Genomic DNA, 7,935 nt, shown 5'->3' with positions numbered 1-7,935 from the left:
TCCACTAAAATCTAGATTATAGAGTATCTTCCTCCACTAAAATCTAGATTATGCATCTTCCTCCTCTTACATCCAGATTATAGAGCATCCACCGTGTAACATCCAGATTATAGAGCCTCTTCCCCTAACATCAGGATTATAGAGCACCTTCCTCCTCTAACATCCAGATTATGGAGCATCTTCCTCCACTAAGATCTAGATTATGCATCTTCCTCCTCTTACATCCAGATTATAGAGCATCTTACTCCACTAAAATCTAGATTATAGAGTGTCTTCCTCCACTAAGATCTAGATTATGCACCTTCCTCCTCTTACATCCAGATTATAGAGCATCTGTCTCCACTAAAATCTAGATTATAGAGCATCTTTCTCCACTAAAATCTAGATTATGCATCTTCCTCCTCTTACATCCAGATTATAGAGCATCCACCTTGTAACATCCAGATTATAGAGCCTCTTCCCCTAACATCAGGATTATAGAGCATCTCCCTCATCTCAAATTCAGATTATAGAGCATCTTCCTTCTCTAACATCCAGATTACGCATCTTCCTCCTCTAACATCCAGATTATAGAGCATGTTCTTTGTAACATCCATATTATAGAGCATGTTCCTCCTCTAACATCTAGATTATAGAGTCTCTTCCGCCTAACATCCAGATTATAGAGCATCGTCCTTGTAACATCCAGATTATAGAGCATCTTCCTTCACAACATGTACTTTTATGTACAATAACTGTAATCAAGTCCAGATTTTCAGTCACTAGCAATGTAGCATAACCACACTATTGATGGCAGTAACTATTAACTGGAACTGTAATCTGGTACTACTTTTCACATCTTTCTGCAGCTGCGACTCTGAAATGTCAACGTCGAATAATCCTGGACACGCACGGACTGGTGAGTCAGCGGTTCCTGCCTGGCCGAGCCATAAATCAGAGGTTTACTTGTAACTGAGTAACTGCGGTCCCGTTTGCTGCCTGTAACTTTGAGGATCTTTCACTGAGACAACAGAGTGGTTAATCAGCGCCCGCTGCTCTGCAGCACGCTCCCATTCAGCTCATTGTAAATTCCTCCACATTGTTCTCAATTTGTTAGCCCACTTTATGCTCTTTGTGTGTGGGGGACTAAAGCTCTCTACAGTGTCCTCCTCCTCCTCCTCCTCTTCCTCCTCTCCACCTCCTCCTCCTCCTCCTCCTCCTCCTCTCCGGAGGAAGAATTCCTTCACTCAGAAGAAGATGATTCTGCCGCTCGTCGACCTCGTGCAAACCTCAGGACACAAACGCTCAATTTATGACAAGACGTGTCTTTTAAATGTGTTTGTTTGTTTTCTAGTGCCTGAATATCAGTGAAGCCAGAGGTAATGACAGTAATGTACCTTATCAGGTTACTCTAAGTGTTGTAATATTAACAAAATAAAATTATTTAACAATGTCAAATAGTTTCTTTCTTTCTTTCTTTATTACATTTTTAATTTTCATTAAAAACAAGAAACAAGAGAAACAAAACAGAGACACTCGTCCAAACCAATAATCCAGAGATCACTCCACACACACACACACACGCACACAGTTTAGAACTTTTTTAATCCAGCCCCTTTAAATCTTTATTGTTGCAAATCACACAAGAGATTTTTGTTTTTACGTTTTTCTTAGTTTAATGTTCATTTGCCCTTTAAAAAGAAATCTAACATTTTAGATGAAGTGACTCACAGATAAATACTGTTCATACCTGTATGTACTGTAATACCTGTTTTAATAACCTAGTTATTGGTCAAACATGTGAATTTTCCTGAATGGGAATAGAATCATCATCACAACTTTACACCTGGCCCATCAGACGAGGCCTTCGGCTCGCTGCTTGATTCCATTTGAGGTTAATGAAGTAATGAAGTAATGGGGGAACAAAACAAACGACGTTTCCTTGATATCGATGAGAACAAAGTGAGGATCAGCCAATAACGTCAAAGACTCTCTTCCACATTTAACCTTCCGACTGAAGACGTCGTGTTTCTAACTGCTGGGACGTCCTGCACGTGAAACCACTCAGATTAATGCCGGGTTGTGAGGTCTGAGGAGAGGCGACTCTACGAGGAGAGGCGACTCTACGAGGAGAGGCGACTCCACGAGGAGAGGCGACTCCACGAGGAGAGGCGACTCCACGAGGAGAGGCGACTCTACGAGGAGAGGCGACCATCCTGTCAGCTCCTCTCCGCTGAGGGTCGGAGGTGAGGAAGACGACAGGTGGAAGTGGACGATGAAGGACTCTTGAGCCTGGTGAAGAGAGCGCTAATGATTTCTAAGTGTGGCTGAGAGTCTCCAGCACGCACACACACACACACACACACACACACACACACACACACACACACACACACACACACACACACACAGCTCCAGGGCATGATGTCGGGTGTGGGGGGTGGGGGTTGGGGGGGGGGGGGGTATTTGGAGGAGGTGGTGGGGCAGTTAGCTTCCTTTTAAAAGCCCACAGAGGCAGAACAGAGTCACAGGAAAGTGTCAATCAAGAGAGCAGCCATGCAGCATGGACACACACACACACACACACACACACACACACACACACACACACACACACACACACACACACACACACACACACACACACACACACACGAAATCTTGATTTCTTTTTTCCTACAATGTGAGTGAATCCCTACATTAGAACGTATCAATAGAAATCCGTACGTAAAGTGAATATCTACTTTGCAGCCCTCCTCCATCAGATCAGTCCTCCTCCCTCTGTTGCTCCAGTAGCTTTCGGGGGGGGGGGGGGGGGGGGGGGGGGGCATGATCAATACTTCATCTGCGAGTCGAGATGTTAGGACTGATCGCTGCAGGTCTGGAAGCTGAAACTTTTCTCCAGGAATGTCGAACCGGAGCGAAGCGGCGACGATCTGATGTGATCTCACTCAGGTGAGGACCGGTTATCAGACAGAGATCAGGGAAGCCGAGCTGCAGCTCTGCGGGTAAACAGATGGGAGTTTCTGCCCTCTGCTCTCTCTGCTCTACAAGATAACCTCTGACTCCCTCCTCCTCTCCACTCCTCCTCCTCCTCCTCCCCCTCCTCCTCCTCCTCCTCCTCCTCCCTCCTTGTGCCGCTGATCGCACCTGTAGCCCCTTTCCTCACCCCGGGGGCAGAGTAGAGTTTCATCCTGTTCACCCTCGGCAGACCTCTGCTCCTCACTAATTGGTTCATTCATCTCAGTGGGATGGCGGGAGGAGGAGGAGGAGGAGGAGGAGGAAGAGGACTGACAAGTCATCAGACCCCGTCATGATCTGCAGGTTTCACGTCTGCCTCTCGACTCTCCTCCTGTTTTTAAACCTGCCCCTCAGATTTAAGGTTGAACTCGGTGATGCCAGGATGTGAAGCTTCACACGTTTCAGTTCACATATTTCATGTTTCTGTAAAAGGTGACGACATAAGCGTTTCATGCAAACAGTTATTCGGGTGAAAACGCAGAAACTGTTGTCGGAGTTACGTTCACGGGTCACGGAGAGACATTTGGGAAACGCTGCTCCTGCACATTACCCACTTCAGCCATAGTGAAGAGTTCTTCTGCACATGCTCAGTAGACGATGTTTCCTCCAGAGAGTCGTGACTCTGGGTCCAGGTTCTCCTGGGACTCGGTAGTTTAATAGATTCTCTGTCGTAGCAATCGAACATTGTTGTCTGTCCAGATGAATGTCTGTGTTCTCCCACTATTTATGTTTAGATATATATGTTTATATATATTGTTCTCTGCGCGCATTACAAAAAAAAAAACCAAAACTACTGTGTTTCTGCCGGACATCGTCTTCTAAACGTTGCCGTGTGAACAGGAAACTTCTCTGAAACGGAGACGCATGTTTGTTTTTGTAATGAAACTACACACACACACTCACTCACACACACACACACACACACACACACACACACACACACACACACACACACACACACACACACACACACGCTATGAACATTAACAATGGGAGAACGGAGACGTGGGAGAAGCTGGATTGTTATCCCGGTGACCGTCAAAATAAAACTACAAAGTTGGACTGTTATCAGGGTGACTGTCAAAATAAAACGACCAAGTCCCAGGAGAATATGAACTGGGAGTCCACGAGCAGAAAAACTATTTACTGCGTCCGTGACGAGCGTGTGCAGCCGCGGCGTTTTCAGAAAAGTTTAGTTTTTCCCGTTGCCACGGTGATGGAGTCGAGGTGTTTTCGAAAAGTTCCACCTCGGGAGCCCGTTGTCAAAAAGTAGTGTTTTCAGTGACTCTGCACAAAGTTGTCGTGGAAAGTTTTCACTTGCAAACGATGTCAAATTCATTTGGTGGAACTTATTTAATGTTTATTGAGTTTTGTTGAGTTTTATTGAGTTTTATTGAGTTTTATTGATTCTGGGTCTTAATCTACACCTGAACTTGGTTTATTGTTCCTCTCAGCTGCTTTTCCACTCAAGTTCGGTGACTTGCCTCTGGACTGATCCACTCTGGTTCTTCACTGATTTAATAATTCTTTCTTTTTCTCTTCCATTAGTTTAGTTTGTTCTGTTGGATCGAATAAAGACTCGTCTCAGTCTTGATCTGAACTCATATGTGATTATATGTTATTGAACTTTAACTCGTTTTCAAATCTGCTTTGTCTAAACTCTGTTGAATAATCGGACTTACTTGATTCTCGATGGGTTTTTATTCTAGTTCTATGACTGGTATCAAACTCTAAGATTAAATTATAATTAATTGAATCAGTTCATTCAGATCAGCATTAATTCCTAATTTGCTGATCTAATCTGGATTAGCATCAAATCGGAATTTTAGCTTTGGTTAATGGGAAGTATCAGATTGAATACAAACTTTTTAAGGTTCTTTGTGACGTCGGGTTCATTTTGTTCAACTAGTTTACTTAACTCGATTTAAGAGGGCGGCTTCAGGACTTTATTAATCAGTGAAAAGAAAAGATGAAATTAATAAAGAGGAGAGCAGATTTAATGATCTGATGATGTTTGTGTTTACAGAAGATTCACTAATTAGAGGAGAGGCTGATCATTAATCTGCTTGTGTCTTCTACACGGCGATTGTGTGTGTGTGTGGGGGGGGTGGGGGGGTGGAGGTGGAGGTGGTGGTGGTGGTGGTGGGGGGGGGTTCAGCAGTTATGAGCTCTTAATCAGGGCTGCAGAGGTCACATCCACCCTCCCTCTCCTCCTCCTCATCCTCCACAATTACCATGAAATTCTTAATGTCCACACGGCTCGCTGGCAGCTCCGAGTCATCCAAAGGGCGAGGAGCCCCCATACCCCCCCCCCCCCCCCCCACCACCCACCACCACCTTCTTCGCCCTGCTGCCACAGTTTTAGGGTTCAGTTCAACTCGCCGTGTCCCGGTTGAACCTCTGACCTTCCAGACTGAAGCAATTTCCAGAGCAATAAAGCGTTTCCAAGACGACGGAGGCCGACGCCGTCGCGATGCGGCCCGGGTGTCGACGCATGCGCCAGGAGAAAATAAACTTTCTGCATTCTGAACAACCTGCGACCGCCGCATCGCCGAGTCCAGGTCAGTCGTCTTCCTCCGGTGGGAGATGTGCTCGCTGGGTCTCGTCGTGGTCGTCGACTGAATAATGAGCGCCTTATATTTTTGTTGGGGGGGGGGGGCCTGTATAATAATAAAGCTTTCAGTGGGATTTCTCTTTTAGCTCATGGAGGAGGACAAAAAAAAACAAAAAAAAACTTCAAATTCACCATGAAGAAAAGTATAAATCAGACATTTAAGTCGCTCCGGCTCGCCGGTCGGGGCCACAATGGTGGCGAGGAGGGCGAGTACGAGGGGAGCGCCATAATGTAAAATAGTTAAAAGCTTATTAGAAGCGCTGAAAGGCCAGAGTGATTTCCACTTTGTTTCGGAACACCCTGAGCTCATCCTTTCAAGTGATTGTGAAGGGGGCAATTCAAATCTCTTTGGGCCCATATGAATGAAGGCCCCTCTTAAAGCTCCTTTATAAGCCGGCAAATTCCCCACAGGCGTATGCCCTTTAGCTCCATTACTGATTTACCCGGAGCATTCATCTGCAGCCTTCTGCTGCCATTGTTCTGCAGCAGCCACCCCTGCACCTGACAACACCAGCCACAACCGCAGGCCCGACACACACTTTACTCCACATTTCTTCCGACGGCGAAAAAAAGAAGATCGGTGCAAAATCGGAGAAACTTTTAGTTGTTGGTTGTTTTTTTTGTTTTTTTTTTTGCAGGAGACCGGCCGGCAGTCGAGGAGGAGAGGTTTGAAAAAAAAAAAAAAAGAAGAAGAAGAAGAAGAAAGGAATCGTGTGATTGGTGATTGATTCCAGGGTGGGGGTGAGGCTGGGGGAGGTGGCTGCTGTTAAACATGGAGGGGCTGAATGAGGCGGATCCCAGGATAGAAAAGGTGGAGGCCTGATCCCCTCTCTCTTTTCTTTCTTTTCCTTTCTTTCTCGTTTTCTTTATTTTCTCCCCTCTAACCTCACTCCCTCCTCTCTGCCTCCCTCCCACCTCCATCACCCCCTCCTCCCCACGCTCCCATCCCCATCCTCCTCCTCCTCCCATTCAGATAGAGGGGTGAAAAAAAAAAATTCCAAGTGGGCCTATTGCTGCTGTACTTAGATTAATTAGGCTCTCCTTTAGAGCCCATTCAGCTCCTCTCTCAAACGGGGGTCCCGCTCTCTCCCTGTGTCAAAGTTTTTGGACCCATTTGCATTTGTTTGTGTGGTTTGGTGCCGCTGCGAGGCGGAGGAGCCCGCCGCACAAAAGGGGAGCAGGGAAAATATTCTTTTAATGGCTTTTTCACTGCTTTACGCTGTTTTCTTTGCCCTCCTTTCAGGGCTAACAGCTCTCCGCCACACGAGAGGAGAAGACGAGAAAAAAGGAATACAGAAAAAGTTGTCAAAAAAAAAAAAAAAGGGGGGGGGGGGGGGGGGGACGAGGAGCGACGAGAGGCTGCCGGTTTGAAATCAGATCCGACGCTCACAAAGACACGAGGGTCTTGAGAGTGTGTGTGCTGGAGGGGGCGTCGCCGCGGCTGGATGCCTGTGCATGTGCACTCATGCGGGAACAGCATTTTCTGTGATGCACCTTTAAATGCAACTAAATATCTGTTGTGTTCGGGTTTCACGTCTCCAAAACAACGGGAATATCCAGGCGAAGCCGCAAGGTTTGGCTTGTTTACACCAACAGGAAGTGAAACGAGACACGAGGAGGTTAAAACATCGTAGAATTCCCTCCTGATGAACGATAAACTGCGTTTTAGGATCTCAAACTGAAACATTATTGTGAAAAGTTCCATCTCCAACAGGCTTTATCCAGCGCAGAGTCTCAGAGATCGGGGGGCCGTGTTTATCAAGCGTCTTCGACGGCCATTTTACTCTTAAGTCCTGAGAATTGGTGAGATTTAGTCCGACTCTCAAACTGAAGAATAAAAGCTATTTATCAACTTTATTAAGTCTAAGAATCACTCCTACTATCCCAGATATTTCAGAGACCTCCAGTGTCCTAAGTGGTTAGGAGTTGCCAGCAGGGGGCGGCACTGAGGCGAGAGAGACGTGCGTGAACGTTCCGGGATGTCCAGGTTTTGTTTGATGACGAGCAGCTGATTAAACCGTATCGTTTACACCAGAACTTTAAGTGGGCCGGTATGAACCTGTACACAGTAGCAGCACCTTTAAATTTTACTCCTCAGCGTTCCGGGACCTTTTTTTTCCTAGCGTACGGCACGTACCGCAACTTTTGGTAATTTCCGGACTATAAGCTCCTACTTTTGTCACACGCTTTGAACCGAGCGGCTTAAACAACGAGGCTGACTTGCAAATTTATTTATGGGTAAACGAGCATCAAGACGATACATGGGTGATGCGTTCAGGTGCATCACGTGACTCTGCACTCTGTGGCTGAGCGTCATCCTC

This window comes from Lipophrys pholis (genome assembly GCF_963383615.2).
Source record: "Lipophrys pholis genome assembly, chromosome: 6".
NCBI lineage: Eukaryota > Metazoa > Chordata > Actinopteri > Blenniiformes > Blenniidae > Lipophrys > Lipophrys pholis.
The sequence above is the reverse complement of the archived record's forward strand: the minus strand, read 5'-3'. Positions refer to the sequence as shown.